At 36.6% G+C, this 27,360-nt stretch overlaps 1 pseudogene; it reads left to right on the forward strand.

Annotated features, from left to right (window-relative positions):
- The first annotated feature begins 12,754 nt into the window (after positions 1 to 12,754).
- Positions 12,755 to 14,160, forward strand: LOC113199108 (tRNA (guanine(10)-N(2))-methyltransferase TRMT11 pseudogene; annotated as a pseudogene).
- Positions 14,161 to 27,360: the final 13,200 nt, after the last annotated feature.

Genomic DNA, 27,360 nt, shown 5'->3' on the forward strand with positions numbered 1-27,360 from the left:
CTCACTCCCTTAATAGCTGGAAAGAGAAGAAAACCACATTAAAATGTGACAGGAGCAACGGGGTTATTGAAGAAGATCAAGCAGTTAAACTCAAATTGTGGACAGAAAACTCTTCTGGGCATGGCAGCCCTTTTGAAGCCATTTTGTAGAGACCCCAGCTGACCAGCTGCCTGAAAAGAAATTAGATCAACACAGAATCTCCCCACCAAAGCAACAAATTAGACAAGTGGGAGTACCTCTGCAGTGGGATGGGTCAACAATCCATTTAGAAGGAACTTGTAGAGGTATCAGTACTAAGGGAAAGTTGCTGAAAACCCTCCATCTCCCCACAAACAAGGGGAGTGGGGTGGAGGAGACCCACCATGGGAAGTACTCATTTAGCCCGGCATTCTGCACAGCCTCTGTGGGAGCTGGGTAGCCATGGAGTAGATGCCCTTAATTCACCATAGTGGGAAGTGAGAGCTAGAGTGAGGCAGGAAAGCAGTCTTTGTCCTGGACAGCAGAGAATGACTCCCAGACTCTTGGCGATAGCTCTCAGGAGCTTGGTGCTGGGTGGGATGTGGTTTCTTCTCCAGGCAGTGGATTGAATGATTGAATACATTTCCTTTCCAGCAGCATGAGATCTTTCTTTAAAATAGACCAAATTTCTTTTGTTAAGTTGATTCCCAAGTTGTTGTTTTTTTAGGTTATTGTAAATGGGGTAGTTTTCCTCATTTCCCTTTCAGAGGATTTGTCACTGATATACAGAAATGCCTTTGATTTATGGGGGTTGATTTTATATCCTGCTAATTTGATGAATTCGTTTACTACTTCTAGAAGTTTTCTGGTAGAACTTTTTGGGTCTTCAAGGTATAGAATCTTATCATCAGCAAATAGTGCTAATTTAAGTTCTTCTTTTCCTATGTGTATCCCTTTAATTTCTTTTGTCTAATTACTCTGCCCAGAGTTTCAAGGCCCTAATTTTTATCATGTGGTATTAGGCCCCAACTTCCTTAATAAGACTCCTATAGCACAAGAATTAAAATTAAGAATCAATAAAGAGGATGGATTCAAACTACAAAGTTTCTTCTCAGCAAAAGAAATTATCTGTGAGGTGAATAGAGAGCCTACATCTTGGGAGCAAATTTTTACTCCTCACATATCAGATAGAGCACTAATCTGCAGGGTATATAAAGAACTCAGAAAGCTAAACACCAAAACAAACAAACAAATAGCCCAATGGTAAATGGGCCAAAGACCTGGACAGACAGAAGAGGACATACAATCAATCAACAAATATATGAAAAAATGTTCATCATCTCTTGCAATTAGAGAAATATAAATCAAAACTACTCTAAGATTTCATCTCACTCCTGTCAGAATGGCAGCTATTATGAAGACAAACAATACTAAGTGTTAGGGAGGATGTGGGGGAAAAGGTACACTCATACATTGCTGGTGGGACTGCAAATTGGTGCAGCCAATATGCAAAGCAGGATGGAAATTCTTTAGAAAACTTAGAATGGATCCATCATTTGACCCAGCTATCCCTCTCCTCAGTCTATACCCAAAAGACTTAAAAACATTATACTACAGGGACACAGCCACATCCATGTTTCTAGCAGCACAATTCATAATAGCTAAACTGTGGAATCAACATAGATGCCCTTCAGTAAATGAATGGATAAAAACAAAATGTGGCATATATACACAATGGAATATTACTCAGCAATAAAAAATATATATAAAATCATGGCATTTGCAGGTAAATGGATGGAGTTGGAGAAGATAATGCTGAAGATGGTGGAGTAGAGGACAACCCGTTACTGGCATGACTCCCAGTGAGTGGTCAGACGTTTTCCCTCACAGGGGCTCTCATTCGGGAACTTAAGCTTCATGGAGTGTGTGACAGGATTTTAAACAGCAGTTTGTTGCAAGCCCAGCACAGGATATGTGGAAACTGAAGTTGCACTTTGCAGCGGAAGCCGGCCAACAGCGTGGATCTGGGACCCGCCCCAGATGGGCGGAGTCAAGCAACACTGGCAGCGCAGACACGCGGCGATATTGATTCTTCAGGGCTGGAGCGGGTCAGACTGCAACCCGCGTGACTACAGAGCACAGGACCCAGGACCGAATTCTGATCATAGTGTAGAAACAGCCCAGCCCTCTCCACCTCATTGGACACTCTGGCACCAAAACCGGCGGTTGCCATCTTGGAAAATCTACATCGTCAACTTTTGGCAGGTGCAGCAGACAGAGTGTTGGGCAACGGAACAGGTATGTGATTCCCAGGCCCCCCTCTACCCAGCTGGGATAACTCAAAACCTTTCTCGACAGCTCTCTGTGGCTGTGAATATCAGAGCCGAGTGCAACTGAGAAGGTGCCTGATCTCCAACTCCCCCTCCCCCAGCTGTGGTAAACCAAAACCTTTCTCCCCAGCTCTCGGTGGGCGTGGCTGTCAGAGGGAATAGACAGAACAGGTTGCCGGTTTCCATCATCGCCCCCTCTCCACAGCTGTGATGACTGGGTGACTACCCAACACAGAGATAGTGCTCAGTTAATCAGGAGTGCAGGGCGGCCAGGGCACCTCACGCCCAAAGTGAACCTAGGGCTGCAGGCAAGACATCCATCAACTGGGGCTTAGTGGGCAGGAGAGGTGAGGGGGATAGAGACCTGGAGCAACCCAAAGAGACAGGTATTGGAGAGGCACCCAGCAGGTAAGGGAGAGCCATCTCACGAATTGCTTTTACCACCCTGAGGGCAGAGACTCAACCTGGAATGCACAACGCCACCTACTGGAAGAGAAGAAAACAGAATTCTAAGAGTGCATTTTTTTCTTTTTCCTTCTTTCCTTTTTTCTTTTTATCTTTTTCTTCTCTCTTTTCCTCTTTTTTTGTTCCTTTCTCTCTATCTCTTCCCCACCCCTTTCTTCTTCTTCTTCTTCTTCTTCTTCTTCTTCTTCTTCTTCTTCTTCTTCTTCTTCTTCTTCTTCTTCTTCTTTTTACTTTTCTTCCTCCTTCTCTTCCTCTCTCAACCTCCCAAGTGTTACTATTTCTACTACGTGTAATTTACTAAATGCAAATAGGTGTTTGTTTCTATGCTTCTTATTGTCCTCCCATATACTTAACTACCCTAAAATACCTCTGTCTATTCTGATAATAACCCCCTTCATTAGAGTTCTCCTCCAAAGTAGCTAAGATATATCAACCCAATACCCTCACATCTTTCCCCCTTAACATAAAGTCCTACACCTGACCCTCAGTTCTGTATACGCCACCAGAAACTGTAGCCTTTTATGAAGCTAATGAATATATTTTAAATTATAATTGAATCCAACATCTCTAGACATAGAGACTAACTATGAATATATTAATAACAAAAACTAGCTCATAGATGATGTATAGTTGATATTGGGAACTGTTTACATTGTCTCCTATCACAAAGGAGAGATCTCAGAACTATAAAAGAGCAATACAAATCTATAGGGGAAAAACAACACAACATTCACACAGAGCTGGAAAGAAACATGACCAACATTAAAAAAAAAAAAAAAAAAAAAAAAACAAGGAAAGAAAGGACCACAAACAATGCAGGACAATTCAACATTAGAGGAGATAACAGCTATATCAGAAAGAATGTCAGATAAAGATTTCAGGATATACATGGTCAGATGATCTGGAGTCTCAAGGAAGACTTTAGACAGCAAATGCAGATAATGAAAGATCACTATGATAATGAATTACATAAACAAATCCAAGAAGCAAAAGATCAACTCTACAGGGAGATAGAGGTTACACACAAAAAACCTCAGAAATCCTGGAAATGAAGGAAATAATATACCAAATTAAAAACTCAAATGAGAGTATTACCAGCAGAGTAGAACACTTAGAAGACAGAACATCAGACAACGAAGACAAAGTATATCATCTTGAAAAGTGTGTAGACAGCTCAGAGAGACTGATAAGAAACCACGAGCAGAACGTGCAAGAAATTTGGGATAGCATAAAAAGACCAGATTTAAGAGTTATTGGGATAGAGGAAGGTATAGAGGTCCAAACTATAGGAATGAGCAATCTGTTCAATGAAATAATTTTAGAAAACTTTCCAGACATGAAGAATGAAATGGAAATCCAAATCCTAGAAGCCTACAAGATGCCAAATGTACAAAACCACTAGAGATCCACACCAAGACACATTATAATGAAAATGCCCAACATACAGAACAAGGGGAGAATTTTAAAAGCCACAAGAGAAAGGAAGCAGATTACATTTAGGGGTAAACTAATTAGGTTAATGGCTGTTCTTTCAACACAGACTCTGAAAGCTAGAAGATCCTGGAACAATATATTTCAAACGCTGAAAGATAATGGGTTCCCACCAAGAATCTTGTATCCAGCAAAATTAAGCTTCAGGATTGAAGCTGAAATAAAAACCTTCCATGATAAACAAAAGTTAAAAGAATTTGCAGCTAGAAAATCAGCGCTTCAAAACATCTTTGGCAAAACATTACATGAAGAGGAAATGAAAAATAACAATGAAAATCAACAGTGGGAAGTAGTACAGTAAAGGAAAAACTAATCAAAGAGGGAAAACTAATCAAAGAGGAAAAACAAGTCAAGTTAAATAACAAAAATTAACAAATATGCCTGGAAATACAAACAATATCTTAATAGTAATCCTAAATGTTAATGGCTTAAACTCACCAATCAAAAGACATAGACTAGTAGACTGGATTAAAAAAAAGATCCAACAATATGGCGCCTACAGGAGACTCATCTAAGAGGAAAAGACATACACAGATGGAAGGCGAAAGGTTGGGAAAAGTCATACCACTCACATGGAACTCGGAAGCAAGCAGGGGTGTCCATACTCATATCAAATAAAACAGACTTCAAGCCAAAGTTAAACAAAAGGGATAAAGAAGGACACTACATAATGCTCAAGGGAACCATTCACCAAGAAAACATAACAATCTTTAATATATATGCCCCAAACAATGGTGCAGCTATGTTCATCAAACAATCTCTTCTCAAGTTCAAGAGTCAAATAGATCACAACACAATGATCATGGGTGATTTTAACACACTTCTCTCACAACTGGACAGATCTTCCAAACAAATTTGAATAAAGAAACTATAGAACTCAATAACGCAATTAATAACTTAGACTTAACTGACATATATATAGAATATATCAACCAACATTAAGGGGATACACTTAGCACATGGATCCGTCTCAAAAATAGACCATAAATTATGCCACAGGGCAACTCTTAACAAATACAAGGGAGTAGAGATATTACCATACATTTTATCAGATCATAATGGAATGAAATTAGAAATCAATGATAAAAGTTTCTGGGACACTATGAAGGCAGTTCTAAGAGAAAAGTTCATTGCATTGAGCTCATTCATTAAAAGGACAGAAAAAAATGTTCATCATCTCCAGCAATTAGAGAAATGCAAAATAAAACTATACTGAGATTCCATCTCACTCCAGTCAGAATGGCAACTATCAAGAATATAACTATAAATGGTGAGGATGTGGGAAAAAATGTACACTCATACATTGCTGGTGGGACTTCAAACTGATGCAAAAACTATGGAAAGTGGTATGGAGATTCCTTAGAAACTTGGATGGAATCACCATTTGACCCAGTTTTCCCACTCCTTAGTTTATAGCCAAAGGAATTAAAATCAGGATACTACAGCCACATCAATGTGGTTTATATCATTAAAGCAGCTCAATTTATATTAGCTAAGCTATGGAACCCACCTAGGTGCCCTTCAACAGATGAATGGATAAATAAAATGTGATACACACACACACACACACACACACACACACACACACAATGTTATATTACTCAGCCATAAAGAAGAATGAATTATGGCATTTGCCAGTAAATGGAGGAAATGGAGACTATCATGCTAAGTAAAATAATCTATCCAAAAAACCATAGACTCAATGTTCTCTCTGATTTGTGGATGCTAACACAAAATTGGTAGGGGGAGGGAAGAATAGAAGTACTTTGGATTGATAAAGAGGAACCAGGGAAGGGGGGATTGAATAGGAAATACAGTAGAATGAATCAGACATTATTTTCCTATGTTATACATGAATACATGACCAGTGTGACTCCCTATCACATACAACTGAAAGAATGCAAATTGTACTCCACATATGTATAGTATGTCAAAATATGTTCCACTGTCATGTATCACTTAAAATGACAAAAAAAATTTTAAAAAGAGGCATAAAGCAAAAGAGGCATAAAGGACTCCAAATAAGAATGATTAAAAGGACACATTATAATGAAAATGCTTAATATACAGAATGAGGATAGAATTTTAAAAGAGAAAAACAGCAGGACACATTTACCGGTAAACCAATTCAAATTTCAACTTATTTCTCAACCCAATCCCTAAAAGCCAGGAGAGCAAGGAATAATACATACCATGCCCTGAAAGAAAATGGGTACCAACTAAAATTACTACATCCAGAAAAAATGATTCTTTGGAATTGAAAATGAAATAAAAACCTTCCATGATAAGCAGAAACTAAAAGAATTATATGCACCAAGCCTGTACTACAAAACGTACTCAATAAAATATTTCATGCAGAAGAAATGAAAAAGCTCATGTACGAGACAATTCAAGAAGGCTTTGAGGTGAAATGGGTTATGACTGCCTTATCCCAATCAGGAAATTAATCCCCTAATAGAGATTAATTGAGTGGTAACTGAAGGCAGATAAGGTGTGGCTGGAGTGGGTGGGTCATTGGGTGCATGTCTTTGGGTTGTATATTTTGTATCTGGTGAGTGCTCTCTCTCTCTGACTCCTGGTGTGATGTCTTGAACTGCTTCCCTACAACACACTCTTCTGCCATGATATTCTGCCTTACCTTGAGCCCTGAGGAATGGAGTTGGTCATCTATGGACTGAGACCTCTGAAACGGCGAGCTTTCCACGTAAATACAGTCATCTGATATTCAAAAAGATGCCAGAAACATGTTGAAAAAAAAAAAGATAGCTTTTTTTTTAAGAGAGAGTGAGAGTGAGAGAGAGAGAATTTTTTAATATTTATTTTTTAGTTTTCAGCAGACACAACATCTTTGTTTGTATGTGGTGCTGAGGATCAAACCCAATGCCGCACGCATGCCAGGCGAGCGCACTACCGCTTGAGCCACATCCCCAGCCCCAAGATAGCCTTTTTTATTTGTTCTTTTTAATTACACATGACAGTCTAATCCATTTTGACATAATTATACAAGCAGAGAATATATCTTATTCTAATTCACACCACAGTATCTATCCTTCCTCTTCCCTCTCCTTACCCCTGCTCCTTTCCCTCTATTGAGCTTCCCACCATTTGCCCATAGTTATTTTTAAAATTAATTCCTTGTGGGTGCACATGATGGTGAGATTCACTGTGATGTATTCATAGATGTACACAGGAAAGTTACGTCAGATTCATTCAATGGGCTTTCCTTTCATTCAATGGGCTTTCCTTTCATTCAATGGGCTTTCCTTTTCCTATCACCACTTCCTTCCCTTCATTCCCTTTTGTCTACTCCACTGAACTTCTATTCATTTCCTCCGCCCATATTGTGGGTTTGCTTCCACATATCAGAGAAAACACTTGGCCTTTGGTTTTGGGGGAATGGCTTGTTTCACTTAGGATGACACTCTCCAGATCCGCCCTTTTACTGCAATTGACCTAAAATGATTCTTCTTTATGGCTGAGTAATACTTCATTGTGTCTGTATAACACATTTTCTTTATCCATTAATCTGTTGAAGGGCAAAGATTTTCTCCCAATCTGTAGGCTTTTGCTCTTGATTGTTTCCTTTTCTGTGAGGAGGCTTTTTAACTTGATGCCATCCTGTTTATTTGTTTATTTTTTATTTTACTTCTTATGCTTTAGGAGTCTTTTTAAGGAAGGCAGTTCCTGAGCCTATATGTTGGAATGTTGGGCCTACATTTTCTTCTAGCAGGTGCACGTTTTCTATTCTATTTTCCAGGTCTTAGATCCACTTGGAGTTGAGTTTTGTGTAGTATGGGAGGGTTTAAATTTTAAGTACATATGAATTTCCAGTTTTTCCAGCATCATTTGTTGAAGGGGCTAACTTTTCTCCAATGCATGTTTTTGGCACCTTTGCCTAATATGAGATAACTACTTACATGGGTTTTTTCCTGTATCTTCTATTCTATTCTCTTGGTCTTCATGCCTGTTTTGGCACCAATAACATGTGTACAGTAGATTTGTGATTAAACACAGTTGATTAAAACACATTTACATAAACCTCTCCCCCAAACTCCACTGAATAAAATTATGCATATAATATATTTAGAATATAAATAATATTTATATATTATTTATTTATTTATATACAAGATATAAAATATATAGATACAGAAAGAAATGAGGGCCCATAATAGATCTTGAGCGATTCCGTATTCATGCAAAACAAACTTTTCAGATAATTTGCTGATTGTTCATGTGTAAGAAAGATCTAGACTATATGATCTCAGAGAGTAACCAACAACATGCAACTTATCATATAATAAAATATTTTTATAGAAAAATAATCTAAAAATCTTAAAAAATGATTATTATTAGCACCTATAGGAAAACTATATAAAAATAATACAAAAATGTTTCTTTAGTGTACAGTCTGACTCAGCTCTGAATAATATTGTTATTGTCATAAAAGATAAACCTCAAAAATCAATTTATTTTATTTTTGTTTTCAGGGCTTATGGCCAAAACTTACTTGTACTAAGCAAGTGCTTGAACATTAATTTAAAAGTCTCTTCTAAAAATGGAAATGAGCCTGGGGCACAGTGGCCCATGCCTATAATTCCAGCAACTTTGAAGACTAAAGAAGGAAGAATTTAAGTTCCAGGCCAGCCAGGGCAATTTAGTGAGACCATGTCTCAAAATAGAATTTTAAAAGGCTTGAGGATTTAGCTTATTGATAGAACGCCCTTGGGTTAAATCCCCACTAACACACACACACACACACACACACACACACTCTAAATAAATTAAATCAAATTAAAATTTAAAATGGATGGAGATTAGGTAAATGGTATATCTGGAGATTGGTGAGTGTGAACTGAATTCTTATTTTCATAATCATAAATAAGTCATATCCAAATTTGGAAAGATCAAAAACATAAACATTTTTAGAAATATGGGCTTAAATACAAAAAGAAATAACTAAATTGGGACTTGAGTGAGAAGGGATAAGATAGCGGGTTTTGCTATTACAGTTTCATAGCACTATAAAGGTGACAGGGCTCAGGATATGTTACCCTAAAATGTGACACTGTGGGATACTGAATATGTTAAGTTGAAGGTGACTCTTACCTCTCCCTACCCTTTTTTCAGGAGGCAATCAAAGAAGGTCATAAGAACCTTCCTGTGAGATGCTCCCACTCACCCCCAAGGGAAACAACCTCCTTATATCTGACACAGGGAGGTGAAGAAGAATCTTAATTTTGTTCAGTTTAGAACCACTAGATCATGCTAATTGACCCTCTCATATCTCCCCATGATTCTCAATTCTTCCTCACACTGACCGTTTTAAAAACGTCAAGTTTTTTGGACTCGATGCAGCACTCCTATAATTCCAATGACTTGAGAGGCTGGGGCAGGAGGATGGTCCGTTTGAGGACAGTGTGGGCAATTCAACAAGACCCTGTCTCAAGAAAAAGAAAAGGACAGAGGCTGGGGTGTAAAGTGCTTAGTGGTAAAGTGCTCCCAAGATCAATCCCCAGTGCCAAACAAACAATACACAACAACAAAAAGTCACCTCATGTTTCAAGTTTCATTATTCCTTGTGGTGTTTTCTGTGTCACAGAAAACTTATTTTTTCCCTTTCTTTTGTTAATCTGTCTTTTGTTATAGGGGACTCAGCTATGCATCTAGGATGGATAAGGAAGATATTTTTCTCCCTGTACCCAAGTATTAGAACGTTGTATGTACATTCATTTTAATTAAAGAAAAAAAAAGTAGGGAAAAGATGTAATGAATTTTAATTATTTGGTACTATATGTACAAAAATAATTTTAAGAGGAAGAAATAAAGAGTCGGACTCAGGTTATGTTTAGCTGAGGCATACATAGGATGTGAAGGAAATATATGGTGTATGTGGTCTTTGATACCTAGATTCCAATGTGTCTCTCCAGCTGTCAGTGGCTTTACTATTTGACTCCTCTGAATTTCAGTTTTCTGTTACTTAAAGCAGAGAATGATAAAATCTACCTAATAGAGTTATAAAATGTTACTGTCGTAATACTACTATATCTTACACAGTAACTGGTATACAGTTTCATACTTAGAAATTATGAAAATTTTTTAAAAAATTGTCTATTTGAACCTACAGTTCAACTTTTCAGAGTCATTTCCTCAAATTAACTTTTATAAGACAATTTGCATTGTCTGCATTAAGGAAAACAGCAATGGTATTTCAAATTATTTCAGCAACTCTACAACTTTTGTTCTGTATGGAAACTAATCACATTTCATATTTTTAAGATTATTTTAAAAATTAATTTCTCTTGCCAGGCACAGTGGTGCACACCTGTGATCCCACCAGCTCGGGAGGATGAGGCAGGAGGATCAAGAGTTTAAAGCCAGCCTCAGCTAAAGCAAGTTGCTAAGCAACTCAGTGAGATCCTGTCTGCAAATAAAATACAAAATAGGACTGGGGATGAGGCTCAGTGGCCAAGTGCCCCTGAGTTTAGTACCCTGTACCCCATCCCCCAAATTATTTTCTTTTATTCTCAAAATTCTTTATATAGTAGTAATGGGGTTTTTGCAGGAGCATTGTAGATAATTAAAAAAAAAAGTAGGACTAGGTGTTTTATAGCAAGTTTTAATATTATACATATGGAGTTTAGTAAAGAAAAATTGTATTGAGATAACCATACTTTAGGGGAGTTTCCCTAAGTGACTGGATAATTCACTAAACATTAGCTTGTGGATAAAAGGAACAATGGGTGAGCAAGATGAAAGGAAAATTCAAATGTAGTATATATGAATAATTTGTGAAAGTAAAGAGCAGTGAAAAGGTGATCAAAGGCTAAAAGTCCAAGTGGTAAATGAAAGAAGCAAGCAACAGCCAGATGTTAATCATTACACTCAGACTGGTGAACAACAGGTGTTGCATACCCAGTGCTCTGCCAAAATCAACCAATTTTTTTTTTTTTTTTTTTTTTGTAAAGCCTGTTTGGTCCTGTCTGTACTGTATGGAACTTGGTGCCAAGTAGGCCCATTTCCAGATACCAAAATGAAAGGAAAATATTGTTTACTTATCTTAGCACTCCAAATGAAGCTACTAAGCTCAAATTAGTAAATGCACATGGAAAGAGTAAATGCACATGATTCTACATATTTGCATTGTCATATGGGGAGCTGCTATATTGTTTTTCTTTATTATATGTTCTTCCTTTTCCTTTCTCCCTCCTTTATGTACTTTCAGTCTGAACTTAGGGATTTTCCACCTTCTTCAGGCTGTGACAAGTCTTCTTTTGAATGTTGAATGTAGAAAGAATAAAATTCACTCAGTGTCCATGGAGACTGCTTATTTTCATAGGAACTCACAAGCCTCCTACTGTGATAGTTAGATCTTTTATCTTTAGGGTAGAGGAAAGTTATCTGGATCTGTATGTTTGGATGTATCTAAAATATTCATGACTGGTCCTGTTTAGTTCAATACTGAAACATATACCTAATGGTCAAAACCAGCTGGGAAGTGATAAGCAGCTATAATCCTAGGCATTTTAAATCCCAAATCAAATTTCTATCCTCTAGGTCATGGATGAATGATGGCTAGAGCAAGTTTTCACAAAGTATATTAGATCAGCCTGATTCCAGGTGATAATATATAAGCAAGATATCAAAGAGGTAATTCTCTGCATTAGAAAAAAATCTAACTTTCAACTTTTTGGTGACTTTTTACTACTTCCAATGTTCAGGGGTTGCCTCACATAATTTTTATTTTTAACTTTTTTTTTTTTTTATTGGTCGTTCATAACATTACATAGTTCTTAATACATCATATTACACGGTTTGATTCACGTGGATTATGAATTTGAACGGTTACCTGGGGTTTAGCAAGAACAGGAGGAGAAGGTTCTCAGTTCATTGTAAAACAAAACATTAAACTTTTTCTTTTTCTTTTCTTTTTTTTTTTTTTTTTTTGCTTTAGAAGAGCTATGAGTCTTAAGGATTCTATCTTGGGGAATGAAAGAGGAGAAAGAGTAAAGAGTAAGTGAGAAAGAGGAAATTCCATTGGTCTCCTGCTCTTTCTTTTATAAGGCATTGAAGCTTTGCAGCTCATCTTCACTCTGGGGTGGGTAACAGGATGGAGATCAGCTGCTGTTGTCTTTGGAAACTGGAAGACAGTGGAAGTAAATAAAAGAGTAGAAAACAAGGCTGTGATGTGATATCAAATTTTAGTTATTTAGGTGATGTGGGGCAAAGAGATTTAGAATGGAACTTTCTAGAATAAAGGAATAGTGATAAGAGAAGATCAAGTTTTTTTTTCAGGAATGAAAGGCCCAAGTAGCTCAGGAGTAGAGATTGGTGGAGAGAGTCATTTCTAAAGAGGTAGATTTGGAAGGCAGTTTTTTTGTTGTTGTTGTTGTTGTTGTTGTTGTTGTTGTTATTGTTGTTTAATTAAAAGATAAAATGTGAGATGGCTCTATGCAGGGAGAAGCCAGCAGGCCCATGCAGGCTACCCAGGCACATGGAGGGCAGCCACAATGGCACTGTGATGCACTCTGATCAGGTATCTACTGCTCATGGCTCAGGAGCACCTGGAATTCTGCATTCCAAAAATAAAATCTTTGCTTTCATTTTCTGGAGGTCAATTCATCAGCAGTCATGAAACTTATGGAAAGTCTCCATTTTGGATTCTTAGTCTTCCTTCTGAAGATATTAAAAGAAACTTAATGAAATGAACAGTATGTGCCAAGTCAATATTTGAACTATGGGGTCATGGAAGATCTCCTGAGGAGCTGTACAGTTCTCTTAAATATTACTCTGTGGAGAAGATGGTTCCATTTCTACATTCAGACTCTACTTATAAAAAAAAATTCACATTTAATGAAACATTGACCCAAGAAGAAAAAGTCTAATGAATGGGTACACCTGAATTTCTACCTTTGGAATAAAAATAGAACTTAAAGAAACCACAACATATATTCTCTATTTTGGAGGATTTTGGTTTGGACCTTTATTGTATCCCTGAGAATCCATATGATATACATTTTGGTAGATGGATTGCAGGTGGACAGAGAGCTAATTGAGTCACATAGTATCAAAAAGAGACACTTTATTGGAAATACAAGCATGGATACTGGCATATCATTCATCATGGAAAAACCACAGAAAAGTGAAAGAAAATGATCTTGTCTTTGATCCATTTGTTGGAACAGATGGCCTTCTGAGAGCATCTGCTCATTTTGGTGCATACGTAAATGGGATAGACATAGACTATAATACAGTTCATGGCTTGGGAAAGGCTTGTAGGAAAAACCAGCAATGGAGAGGACCAGATGAAAATATCAGAGCAAATCTTTCTCAGTCTGATTTAGAGAAGTATTACCTTGATGCCCTGGTTTCAGATGCATCTCAACCCTCCTGGAAGAAGGGCATATATTTTGATGCCATTATCTCTGATCCTCCATATGGTATCAGATAATCTCTCAGAGCATGTTTACAGAAAGAAATACCAAGGGGGATAGAAAAATGTCCAGGAAGCCATGTTCCTGTTTCCTTGAGTTGTCACCTGAGTGATAAGTTTTTTGACCTGTTGAACTTTGCAGCTGAGACCATTGTATTAGGTAGAACACTAGTCTATTGGTTACCAGTGTATACACCAGAGTATATTGAAGAGATGGTACCCTTGCATCCTTGCATGAAACTCATCAGCAACTTCAAGCAGAAGCTTTCCAATCATACAACAAGGCTCTTGATCACAATGGAAAAGGTGAAGAAATTTGAGAGCTGGTACCAGTATTCACATATGCTAAGTGATCATTTTCTTCCATACCAAAGTCATAATTCCTTCCATGTGAAATATTTCAGTGGAATAACAAAAAAATTATCAAGGAAAAAAATCCAATCAGGAATGAAAATTAAGATTTTGACAATGAAGAAAGATTAAATATGTGACAGAAAAGACACCTGGAAGTGAAATTTCATACATAATCCAGAAAATGTGTATCATTTCAAGGTTTTTTTTTTGGTATAAAAAATGCTATGAACTAAATCAAACAATTTAAAAATTGTATTTCAGACTATTCTATCATATGTTTTATGAGGTCATTTGAACCTTATTTGAATTTTATTTATACTTTCAAGTACTAATAGAGATTGACTCAACAGTTACATTTTACATTTTTTTACAATTAATTTACAAAGAAAATTAATATTGTTGATTTTTTTAAACATACATGCCAGATATGTTATAGGCAATTAATAGCGTTAAGATTTATTCATATGGAAAATTAGTTTGTTTTTTAATTGTAATTGATTTACACTGCTACCAATAAAATTTATTGATAATTTCAAAAAAAAAGGATAAAATGCCCTGTAGGATATATTATGGTTTAGATATGAGGTGTTCTTCAATCACTCATGTCAGACAATGTAAGAAAGTTTGGAGGTGAAATGGTTGAGTTATGAGATCCTTAATCAGTGCAGTAATCCACTGATAGGGATTAACTGGTTGGTAACTGTAGGCAGGAAGGGTATATCTGGAGGAGGTTCATTGGGATTGTGCCTTTAGGATTGATATTTTGTTCTTGGTGAGGGGAGCTCCCTCTCTCTGTTTCCTGATTGTCATGTCCTGAGCTGTTTTCCTTGATCATGCCTTTCTACCATGATGTTTCCCTCACCTAGGACAGAAAGCAATGGAGTTGGCTACTATGGACTGAGATCTCTGAAATTGTGAGCATGGAATAAACTTTTCCTCCTCTAAAATTGTTCTTCAAATGCTGGGAAAACAGGAAATCCATATGTAATAGAATAAAATTGAACCCCTATATCTCACCCTGTTTAAAAATCAGCTCTAAGTGGATCAAGGACCCAGAGATTAGACCAGAGACCCTATAATTACTAGAAAAAAAAAGTAGAAAGGGGCGCTTGTAATCCCAGTGGTGGATTGAGAGGCTGAGACAGGAGGATCAAGAGTTCAAAGCCAGCCTCAGCAACTTAGCGAGGTGCTAAGCAACTCAGTGAGACCCTATCTCTGAATAACATATAAAAAAGGGCTGGGGCTATGGCTCAGTGGTTGAGTGCCCCTGAGTTCAATCCCTGGTATCAAAAACAAAAACAAACAAAACAAAACCAAACACCAAAACAAAACAGGAAAAAGTAGTCCCAACTCTCCAACAAATCGGCTTGGGAATTCCTCAACAAGACTCCTAAAGCACAAGAAGTAAAATCAAGGGCTGGGATGTGGCTCAAGCGGTAGCACGCTCGCCTGGCATGCGTGCGGCCCGGGTTCGATTCTCAGCACCACATACAAAGATGTTGTGTCCGCCGAAAACTAAAAAATAAATATTACAATATTCTCTCTCTCTCTCTCTCTTCCTCTCTCTTAAAAAAAAAGAAGTAAAATCAAGAATCAATAAATGGGATGGTATGAAACTAAAAAGCTTCTTCAAAGAAAAGGAAACAATCAAGAACATGTGTAGAGATCTTAGGATTGAGAGAAAATCTTTACCACCAGTACCTCAGATAAGGCATTAATTTCCAGGATATACAAAGAACTCAAAAAACCTTAACACCAGAAAAATAAATAACCCAATCAATAAATGAGCAAATGGAACTGAACAAACACTTGACAGGACAAGCAATATGAATGGTCAAAAAATATATGAAAAAATGTTCAACATCCCTAGCAAATAGAGAAATGCAAATTAAAACTACACAGAGATTGCATCTCACCCCAGTCAGAAGGGCAGTTATAAGAAACACAAGCAACGGTAAATGTTGGCAAGGATGTGCAACCAATTATGGAAAGCAGCATGGAGATGCTTTAGAAAAATTGGAATGAAACCACCATTTGATCCTGTTGTCCCACTCCTCAGTCTCTATCCAGTGGATTTAATTAAAAACAGCACATTACAGTGACACAGCCACATCTACATTCATAGCAGCTGAATTTACAATATCCAAGCTATAGAAACAACCTAGGTATCCCTCAGTGGTTGAATGGATAAAGAAAATGTCATATACACAATGGAATACTACTCAGCCATAAATTAGAATGAAATTATGGCATTTACCAGTAAATGGATGGAACTGGAGACTATTATGCTAAGTGAAATAAACCAATCCTCCAAACCAAAGGCTAAATGTTCTCTCTGACTTGTGGATGCTAACCCACAACAAGGAGGGTAGGGAGGTGAAGAATAGAAGTACTTTGGATTAGACAAAGGGAAACAAAGGGAAGGGTGTGGGGAGGGGAATAGGAAATCCAGTAGAATTAACTGGTTATAACTTTCCTAACTTTGTATTTGTCTACACAACCAGAGTAACTCCATATAATGTACAATCATAAGAGTGGGAACCTAAATAAGTTATATTCTGCCAAAACATTTTCTTCTTTTATGTATAATTTTAAAAGAATCTGGAAAATGGGGGTATTAGCATCTGTTTATAACAGAGGATTACATAAATTAGTGTAGAAAGTCCTTAATACAAGGCTTGACATATCCCAAATACCCTTTGGTCTTAAGGGCAGATTCACATTAATTTCTCAAGAGATGGTTTTGTATATCAGAATGAAAATTTGTTAACATGTCATTGGGATTAGTTGGCGAACATTTTTGGCTTGTCATTCTTTCTCTAAAAAAAGTGCATGGGATTTTAAAAATTATAATTATTAACCTATATTAATTGTACAAATTAATGAGATTCATTGTGAGAGTTCCGTGTATGCGGACATTTTGCATTGATCACGTCTCTCCGGGCTTCTACTATTAATGCTCTCCCCCGGCACCCTTCTCAGTCTGTAGTAATTCCTCTATCTTCGGGTCACTTGTTTTTTTTTTAATTTCTTCACAGTGAGAGAGAACATGAAATACTTGACTTTCTATGTCTGTTTTATTTAGCTTAATATAATTATCTCCAGTTCTGTCCATTTTGGTGCAGAAGACACAATTTTGGTTCCATTATGGCTAGATACTACTCTATTGTGCATAAATATCACATTTTCTTTATCCATTCATGTGTTGACAGATACCTAGCCTGATTTCATACCTTAGCTTTTAGGAATAATGTCACAAATAAATATGGCAATTATCATCCCGAGGTTGCTTGTGAAAGCAGTATAAAAATGGAATTAGTTCTGTGAGTCAAAATGTCAATTAGGACTGTGTAGAAGAGAAAAGGTGCAATTCTTTTCCTGAACTATCATGAGGGTCACAGTTGAAACTCCTAAATGTAAGACAGGTCAACAAAATTGTAAGTAACTTATTTAATCAAAGTTTTATTTGGCAAAATAGTCTTCACAAATGAAGACCCCAAACCCCAAGCATACTTTTGATTTTTATGCTTAGGTTCAAAGAAGAATCTACCACCATGTAGCAGCAGAACTGAATGAAACAATATGATATAATGGTAATAGAACCCAGCATGTTCAGATTGCTCTTGGATAATCTGTACCATTCCTTCCTCCTGAGTATGAGGCAGGAACCCTCGGGAATGAGGGTCTCTTAAGAGAGCAGCTTTTGCTAGGCTAAGTAGCTTGCTTTGAGTGAGAGGAGCTTAAGTTTCTATGACATGCCTAGGGAGGAAGAATTGTGGTTTCTGAGTCGCTTACTGGGAGAAAATGGGCCAGTGAGCAAACAGAAGAGGATTAGAAGGACGTCATTTCTAAAGTCCTCCAGTGTTCTTCATTGGCCTTCAAGGGTCATAGTTTGGGTACTTGTTCTGAGCCCCAGTGGAGATATTAGAAGCATCAATTTCTGTACAAAGATAGGTCTAGCAACTGGAGGCATCTCTGCCCATTCTCTCACTCCTATTTATAATGTGCGGGTTGAGACTTTTTTTTTTTTTAATCTTAAGAGATGTTAAGACGTTAAGAGATGTTAAGAAACCAGTTAGACCCTTTAAAGTTGAGACATTTTTTTTTTTTTTTTTTGCGTCTTTAAGATTTCTTTTCATTTATTTGCTCAGGTGCTTAGAATGCTTTGTAAGTTTAATTTTCTCTGGGTGACCTTGCTCTGAATATTTATTTACACCCGCTTCATCACTTGCTCTGCATATGCTCAGCCACTCTGTAAAATGTAGTGCATAATAATATGTAAGCTATTGTTATTTTAATCAAAAGGACCTCACACCTCTCCTTTAACCAATTTCACTATTTTCTATAGAACATAGCCCAAATTTCCAAATTTTTAGATATAAATGTCTTTAATTATGGCCCAGTTATAATAATCCAGACTTGTTTCTACTGCTTCCCAAAAAGAAATCAAGGCTCCTTAAGATCAATGAACATAGCGTACTTCTGTATTGCCAAGACTGCCGCCATCTGGCTTTTCTTCATTACTATTTTCTTTATTAATGTTAATCCCTCCTTTCTCTGAATTCTTAACCACTTATTTTATGTCAATCATTCTCAGAGCTTATTCACTTACTGTTCTATACTATTTTTATCTATCTTTTTCTCAAAAACAACAAAAATTAATAGTTTAATTTTGGTTTCTATTCCATTTCCCACAGAGTTCAAAGTAATTTGTATTTGTGTTAAAGGGGGGAAAAAGTCAATAATATTTAAAGCATAGTGGATAAAATTTTATTCAGGACCATCCAGACAGGCACAGAGACGTCTGCAAAGGGGTGTTGCAATGGAGGAGGAAGATTAGACTCACCCTCAAATATAGAATGGGCAAGTTGGAATATTTATAGTCAAGGAGCAGGGTTAGAGGGCTCAAGGGTCAAAAAATTGCTTAGAGGAAGTATCAGGGGTGTATAATCATCTTTCTGCCACTATAATGAAATCCCTGGGGTTTATTTAGCGCACAGTTTTGGTGGTTGAAGGGCATTGTACTGGCATTGCTTCTGTTCTGATAAGGGTCCTCTTGGCTGTGTCACATCATGATGAACAGCAATGGCAGGAGCACAAGTGGGAGCAAATAATCACATCTCAAAGCTGGATGCTACAGAGAAGTAGGTAGGGCCAGTCTCAGGTTTTTATACAACTCTCTTGTATGAAGAGGTCCCAGAAAAACTACATTAATCCCTTTTCCATTGCAGCACCTTCAATTGATGTAAGGACTTCCCACATGGTTCCACCTCTCATAGGGTCTCGCCCCCTTGGGGTACAGCCACTCTGAGGAGCAAGCTTTCAACACATGGACCTTGAGTAACAACAACCACCAAAATTTAGCATCAGGTAAGAGTTATTATGACTAAACTTACTTAACAGGCTTTGTTATGGTTTGGATAAAAGGTATACACCAAAGCGCTGGGTTAATTCAATTGATGGATTAATAATTTGAATGGATGACATGGTGGTTACTGTAGGCATGTGGGACATCAGTGAATGAAGTAGGTCATTGGGAGCATGTCCTCAGAATTATACCTTGTCCCTGGCTCCTTGCCTTCTCCTCTTCTTCCTGGCTGTAATGAGCTGAGCAGCTTCCCTCTCTCACTCCCTTCTGCCATGATGTTCTTCTGCCATGCCTCTGACATTCAGCAATGGAGTTCACCAATCCTGGACCAAACCTCTGAAGTCATAAGCTGCAAATAAACTTTTCTTTCTATAAGTTGTTCTTGTTGGGTATTTTGGTCACAATGAAGAAAAGCTAACTAACACAGAGTTCAAGTTGAAGACAGTCCATGGTGATCAGATATTACCTGGTGTACACTAAGGATGAAGAACCTGATTAGATATTATAGGTGATCAGAAAGTGATGATGGGACTTTGTTAAAATGACTTAGTTTTTCTTTTTTCTTTTCTTTTTCTTTTTTTTTTTTTTGCTGAAATTGTATTGTATGGGGAAGTGCACAGATGGGACTAGGAGAAGATTTATAAGGCCTATTTAATTTTGGTCAAATGGAGAATCTTGGTCACTTGGTGCTCAATACTAGTGAATTCACTGAAAGGCAGAATTCCTTGAATTCCTATTTCCTTGAAAATGTTCCTACTCTCCTCAGAAGGGAAGTATTTATAATAATATATTTAAAATAAACTTCTAAAGATGAAAACAAATTTTCAATTTGATAAAAAAATTAAAATTTTTAATCTCAGGAAGCTGATCTTTCTTTTTTAAGAAAATGTTGGCTTTCAGTTTTTTGCAGTCCCTTGTAGAACATTTAAAATAAAACATTGAAAATAAATTTTATTTGGTTAAATAAAATTAAGTTGCTTTTCACTCTAATTCCCTTCCGCCTGAAGAGCTTTAAGGAGAAATGAAGCGAATTCAGAGCAGGTGCAGGTGCAGAGGAAGACAAGACCTGTGGGGTTCTTAGTTTGGCCACCAGCTGGAGAGGTTTTATATAATGAGACTAAAGAAGAGCCTGGGAATCAGAATTTTAAATGTTTCCTTTGTGGTTCTAATGGTACACAGATGAGAATCACTTATGGGAAAAGGAAATAACACTATTTCAGCACACACAAGATTTAGGGCCAGGTGTCATCACTGCAGCAGAAGCCAATTGTTCAGTCCCTTCCTCAGCTACACTGTGGACTGTGTTTCCCTACTTGCCCATTCCCTGCCAAAGCTTTCAGCATCAGAACATTAAGAAAACCCAAAATGGGCATTTTTTTTAATAACAGGTGATAAACATAGAATTTAATATTGAGATAAAATACAATGAGACTCAGGATTGGTATCAGCAAACCCAGTAATGGGGGAAATTTACCTATAGTGGTTTTATTGGGAGAAGAGTTGTTCATTGCTCTAGTAAAAAAAAAAAAGTGCCCTTAATTCATATGTGTGATACTGAAAAAAATTTTTGTGGGAAAATTATTTTGATTTTAAGGGAGAAAATTAGAGTGAAAATATCTTATAATCTCTTCAAGCAATTATTTGAATTGGTACATTTCATTTTTTAGTATCCCAGCATATTTGACCTTTGTTTCTTTCTTAGTATCATCTTTACTTTTTATTCCATTTTTAATTACATAAACACAAGTTCTTTATCCTATGTCCTCCCTTTTTAAAGAAAGTTACTTTTTACAAAGTCAGTAAAAATAGATAATTTTTTGTTGTATTTGAGGGAACATGAACTATTTATAACGAAACAATAGAAGAAGTTGTCTTAAAAACACATCTTTGAGACCTGTATTGCATATATATTTGCACATATATATATTTGTGTATTTATTTTTATACATACATACAAATTTGAAGCACTTTGTAGGGTAATAAAAGATCTTCTAGATTTTTCAATTTCTTTTAAAAATTTGTGAGCTTTTTTTCTCCAGAATTTTTTTATCTACTCTGGTTTATTATAAATAATATCCATTGAAAGAGGAGAATTATAGGCAGATCCATAGAAAGATTAAACAATATCCAGTGATTTGATAGGCTAGAGCCAGATATAGTACAAGGTTATGAAGTCCATAGGCACCAGGCAAAGAAATAAAATGCCATCAACTGAATGTTAATAAAAGATTGTACACTGAGCCACAAAAGTTATGTAATTTGTTCATGGACTTATACTGCTAACTCTTACCCTTCTGAGGGCTCCCAGAACTATGAGACGAGAAAAGGAGAGGAAAAATTAGAATATTACCAAGGAGATAGTTAGGTGAGTGTGGTCAGGGATATAGTTTTTATTAATCCTAAATAACCTTCTAGAAAAGATAAATTTTAAGTCATGTTTTCAAGGGAATAAGGGGTTGAGGGGCTTATAGAAGATGAAGAAAGTAGATACAAATAGAATGAGTTGAAATGACCTGTGATAAGGCGTAGGAATAGGGCAGTTAAATGGAAAGTAAATTAGTTTGGATGCAAAGGAAGTTCTTTGCAGTACATAATGAGAAATTAATTTGTTAAGGTTGAAGTGGGAATTCACGCTGGACTGAGACTTTGAAGCCCAAATTAAATATAACATGCAAGACAAATTGATGGAGTAATTTTTAAAAGTTAAAAGAAAGGCCAATTTTCACAGCTGTACACCAAACTCATTTCCATAGCTAAGTCACATCTTCAGTCTCCCTGTCATTAAGTGTGGTTGAAGGGCTGAATTTGGGCCAGTGGAAGAACAGACCTCTCTCTAGGCTCTTCTAGGCCTGGTTCAAATTCTCCTTTGTGTGATCCTCCATGCTCCTCTTCTCTCTTGCCTTTTATATTGTAAAGTTCAGAATGACCTTGAAAGCAAAGTGTTGAGGATGATCCGGTATCTGAAGCCAGAACCCCTGAATGACCCTGAAGCAGAACCCTCAGTCCAAAAAGAGAAACACAAAGCACTGGACTGTCTACTTAACTGGAAGGATTTGATAGGCAAGGACCAGACTTGTCATTAGTTGGTGAAGAAGTCTATAGTATTGGATGAAGAAATAAGATGCCATTTAAATGAATGTTAATGAATCACAAAATAATACCATATTGAGGAAAAAAGAAAATCTTAATCACAGAAATGGTGGGTTTACTGTTATAGGAGCTCGCTAGCTTATCTAATACAAACAAATTACATTATATTTTCATTCTTTTATGTAAAGGCAATATTTAGGAATATAAGATAAATTGAAAAGGATATAAAGAGTGGATTTGTAACTTATTATTACTCACAGAAAAGTCTTCTATAAAGGTATTTATACATATTTATCCTTTCTGATAACTACTAATATCCTAAAATTAAGCAAGTTTTAACACTGAAAATTTGGATTGGTGACTTTGTATTTCATATCCATACAACTGCATCATTGTCATTGTTATCTCTGTCGAGAGGCAGTGAGTCCCTTGGTAAGATGAATGGCAGTGGATGTTTGACAAAGAAGATCAGGATAAAGATAAAAGGAAATGGTTCAGCATGGAGTGGCTACTGGACAGAGGAAGTAAACCAGGGTGGTGTCATGTGATAAGGTTTAGGGCTTGCTACTACAAAACATGGCACCTGAGCATTTGAGAAGATGGCAGAGCAGAAAGATCACTTACCCTTTTCCCCTGAAGCAAGTGATGAAGCATAGGAGGGAGTCCCCTAGAGCAGTTACAAGAAACATTAAAATTCTAAAGACCAAGGATGCAGAGAAGAGTTAAATAGGCTTTTCCAAATACCCTACCGCAGTATTTTATCCCTAGATCATATTTTCTATCCAATTATACTTTTCCACAACTATCCATTTCTCCATCAAACTTAGCATTAAAAAAACCCAGATTTATCTATTTCTTTAGGTAGTCATTTCTGAATGTTCTGTTAATGTAAAACATTAAATAAATTTTTATGCTTTTCTTTTGTTGATCTGTCCATTTTTAATAGAGGTTTAATCCATGAACCTAAAATAAGAAGGAAAGTTAATTTTTCTCCTACAGTGTTTGGCACCCAGTAAGGGATAGCTAAGGAATCTTGCTCAGAGCCTGCAGAAGAGATTCTGGGAAACTGAAAAAAAGTTGGTGAAAGGCTAAAAATTTTTACTGGATCAGCTTTCCCCCATTACTGTGTTTGTAATGTCTACTTGAGAGAAAAGAGTAAAAAACCTTTCATTGTTCCTTCTCTTCTAAATTCTGCATAGCAGGAGAAAACCACTTATTTGGTTTATAACCCTCCAATAAACATGGTCTTGGGGTATCAGTTAGTTATTGATCCTTTCCCTTTGAGGGACAGCTATTACTTTCCCATTTGTCTGATTTGGTGTCCTGAGAGCTTGACTGTCCAGTGATTCAATAAACCTAGCATAAAAAATGCACAGGTTTACCTGTATTTTGTTTTGTTTTTTGGATGGGGGACTCTCCATTATTCTTATGAAGTTTTCTAAGTATTAAAATATTATATTAAATAAGTTTGTATGTTTTTCTATTTTGTTAATATTTTGTTATAGGAGCCTTGGATGTGAACTTAAGATGAAAAGAAAAGCAATTATTTTCCCCTACCCCTTCTAAACCAAATGGTAAATAGAGCAAATGGAGTGTCAGATAGAGATAAGCCTATAGTATGTTTGGGCCATCAAGCAAAGACATTTTAAGTCCATTGGCACCACTGAATAGTACTTTAGCTATATTCTTCTTAATTTTCCTTACATCAAGAAACACATAGAAAAATCATAATATTTAAATAGCACACTTGGATAAATGAATATTCTTACACATGCTTAGAAATAACAGGCCGAGCCTGTCAAGCCCTTTTGACAAATCTGGTAACTTAAAATATGCACATTCTCTATCATAGGATAGTTGTTTCTGGGAAGTGGCTCCTGAGCTATAGGCAGTATGACCCAGCTTTCTTTGTATCTAAGTATGGCCCTATGAGTCTAGTTCTTTCCAGTGGGATACAAATAGAAATAATATGTGGTGGTTATGAATAAAAATGGTAAAAAAAAATAGGTGGCAGAAGCCAAGGTGAGGAGAATATTGGTGGCTGAGTCATCTTATGGAGAGAAGCACCTGCTGACCACAAACATTAACTTTTTGACTCTTGTATAGGAAATGAACTACAACTGTGTCATATACTATTGAAATGTTATTACAGCCACCAGCAATGTCTTCACTAAAACACAGCTTAAGGACTGAGATGATCAATATTTCATCTCACCTGTAACCCATTCATAGCAAATGGTGTGTCCCACTTGCAAAACTCTGCCTGAGATCATCCAGTTAATTCACTAAACAAATGAGTGCAATAGGAGCAAGGGGAACAGCCTCCGTTTACTTTATCACTAAGTGCTTCTAGTTCATTAAGTGGACATATTTCATGGGAGAGAAAAGAACTAACATTTATTAAATTAACAGGGAAGTATTATTAGCACTATCCTGATATTCTATACAAACATGTTCCATAGAATTTTATGCAAAAATTTAGGCTTAATTTTCTGATATCATGTCTATTCTTTTTCTCCCATATTTTATTTCATCCATCTCACCAATACACAATCAAGCAGCAATGCTTTCACATCAGGGAATATCAGTTAGGGAGTTTAATTAAACTATCAGAAAATACAACACTAATTTAATATTAATAATATTTGGAAGATCCCTATAATCAATTAGTTCCAATTCATGTAGACCTAGGTTTCTAGAGCCAAGAATTGAAAAATATCTCTAGTTTGGTTGAATGCTAAGTCTCCTTATATCATTTTAATGTGCGATTCATCAAAGAAAGACCACCTCTCAGATTGCCCACACAGAAGTCCCAATATTGACTCTTAATGATCTTATTGTTCTAACTAGAGTCATTGTGAAAATCTCCAAACTAGTCACTTTGGCAGGGAAAAGGAATGCATTAGCTATCTGAGGCATTCTTGGAGCCTAAGATGAATTTAGCTTTACGCAAAATTATAAAGCTAATTTTTCTAATATTTTTGCATTATTTAATAGTGGCAAAGGAGCTGTGTATGGTGGCACAGACCTGAGTTACCAGTAAATCAGCAGGCTGAGGTAGAAAAATCATAATTTTGAGCCCAGACTGGGCAACTCAGTATGATTCTGTCTTAAAAAATAATTTTTAAAAATGTTGGAGATTTATCTCAAAGGTAAAGCATCCCCTGGACTCAATTCACAGAACCGGACTAAAAAAAAAAAAAAAAAAAAAAAAAAATCCAAAGCCTTCTCTTATCTCTCTTCATCATCTTACTTGTCCTATTCCGAATGTAACAGGTCTGACATAAAATTGTTCCCAATGGTACCTTATTTAATCTGGTCATTCCCTCTCATAATCCCTTTTCTTGACCACTTGACCTTCTTTTACTTATTTAAGAACTCCAATGCTGTATTTTCAATTCACATTTGATCTGAAAATGGGATTCCTTTTTATCCACCAGTTAGTCCTATATCCTTTCATTCCAATGGGAAAGTATTTTACAAAACCCTATCATCCTCTGTTTCACTTGCTTCCAAATCAACATAAAAGAAAATAAAGTACAATCATATTTAATGTACAAAGAAAAACTTGTAATGTTCATTTACCACATTCAAATGCAAATGATGAACAGGAATACAAAACTGGTAAACTTAAGAAATTTAAGATCTTTTTAAAAGGAGAATTTGTTGCCTAATAGACTAAATGGAATTATGGAGAAGAGGATTTTTTAAAGTGTATTTTAGAACCTATGATCAAGCTCTGTCCCAACACCAACAAAAATGGTGACTTTGAGATGTCTGTTCTTCTGGCTATTCAAACACTGTAACCTGTAACATTGGGAATATTGTACTTGTTGCAAAGAACTGTGATGACCATCAATCCTATCAAATTTGGCTCTATGTGGGAATCCTCTACAAGTGTTAGATAAATATTAAATAACACTGGAAAATATCTAAGTCAGCAAAATACTGTTAATGCATTCTCTTAACCAGCTTGTGCTGAATCATTCAAACAGTTATTATGAGCCAGATGACTTTCCAGGATGTGGCCTGGGCCACAGGAACATGAAAATGAATAAAACTCATCCTCAGCTTCAAAATAGTTCTCAGTGGTAAATGCAGACATAAATATAAACATTAATAATACAGCATGACTCATGCAGCAGTGGGTATATTCACAGGATATTTTGGAAGCAGAAATAAGAAAACAAAGGTTTGTCAGGATACAAACAGAAAGTATCTCTAGCATCAGGATGATACAATATTATATTTGTAATGTGTTTCATTATAAGTCTTTGAGCAATGATGCAGAACTTACTATAACATACCATAAAAAAATTAAATTATTGGTGGAAAAGAGTTGAGGTCTTTTTTTTTTTTTTATTTTTTTTTATCTATTATCAGGACAGTGAGAGGAAAGAAGTCAGGGATTCTCAAAGTTCCTAGGTGTTAGCCTGTTAGCATAACGATGGGTTAATTTAGATGCTAAGTCAAGCTGACTCCATTCTGCCCAGATGTTTCACCATGCTTCCCCTCCCCTTCCCCCTTCCTGCAAGAGCCCACTCACATAGAGGCTGACACCCCCACCCACCTGCACCCTGATCACAATGTTCACAGATGTGAACCTACTTTCTGAGTATCTACAGGGGCTGCCATGCCCAAGAACTGGTGGCAATGAGCTTGCTCCTTTTGCCCCCTCCCCTTGAGGATCTTGAGGTTTTGAAGCTTGCTCTCTGAAGAGTTATGGAAAATAATACTCCTACCAGACAACTCACCAAAGAAAAGTGGAGAGGCAATGCAGCTGTGGAGGAGGGAGGGGAAACTAGCCAAGCATTAACCTTCCAGTAAATCCTTTCCTGATAACAATGGGCCCTGAAGGAAGGAGGTGAATA

This window comes from Urocitellus parryii, chromosome 2 (genome assembly GCF_045843805.1).
Source record: "Urocitellus parryii isolate mUroPar1 chromosome 2, mUroPar1.hap1, whole genome shotgun sequence".
Lineage (NCBI taxonomy): Eukaryota > Metazoa > Chordata > Mammalia > Rodentia > Sciuridae > Urocitellus > Urocitellus parryii.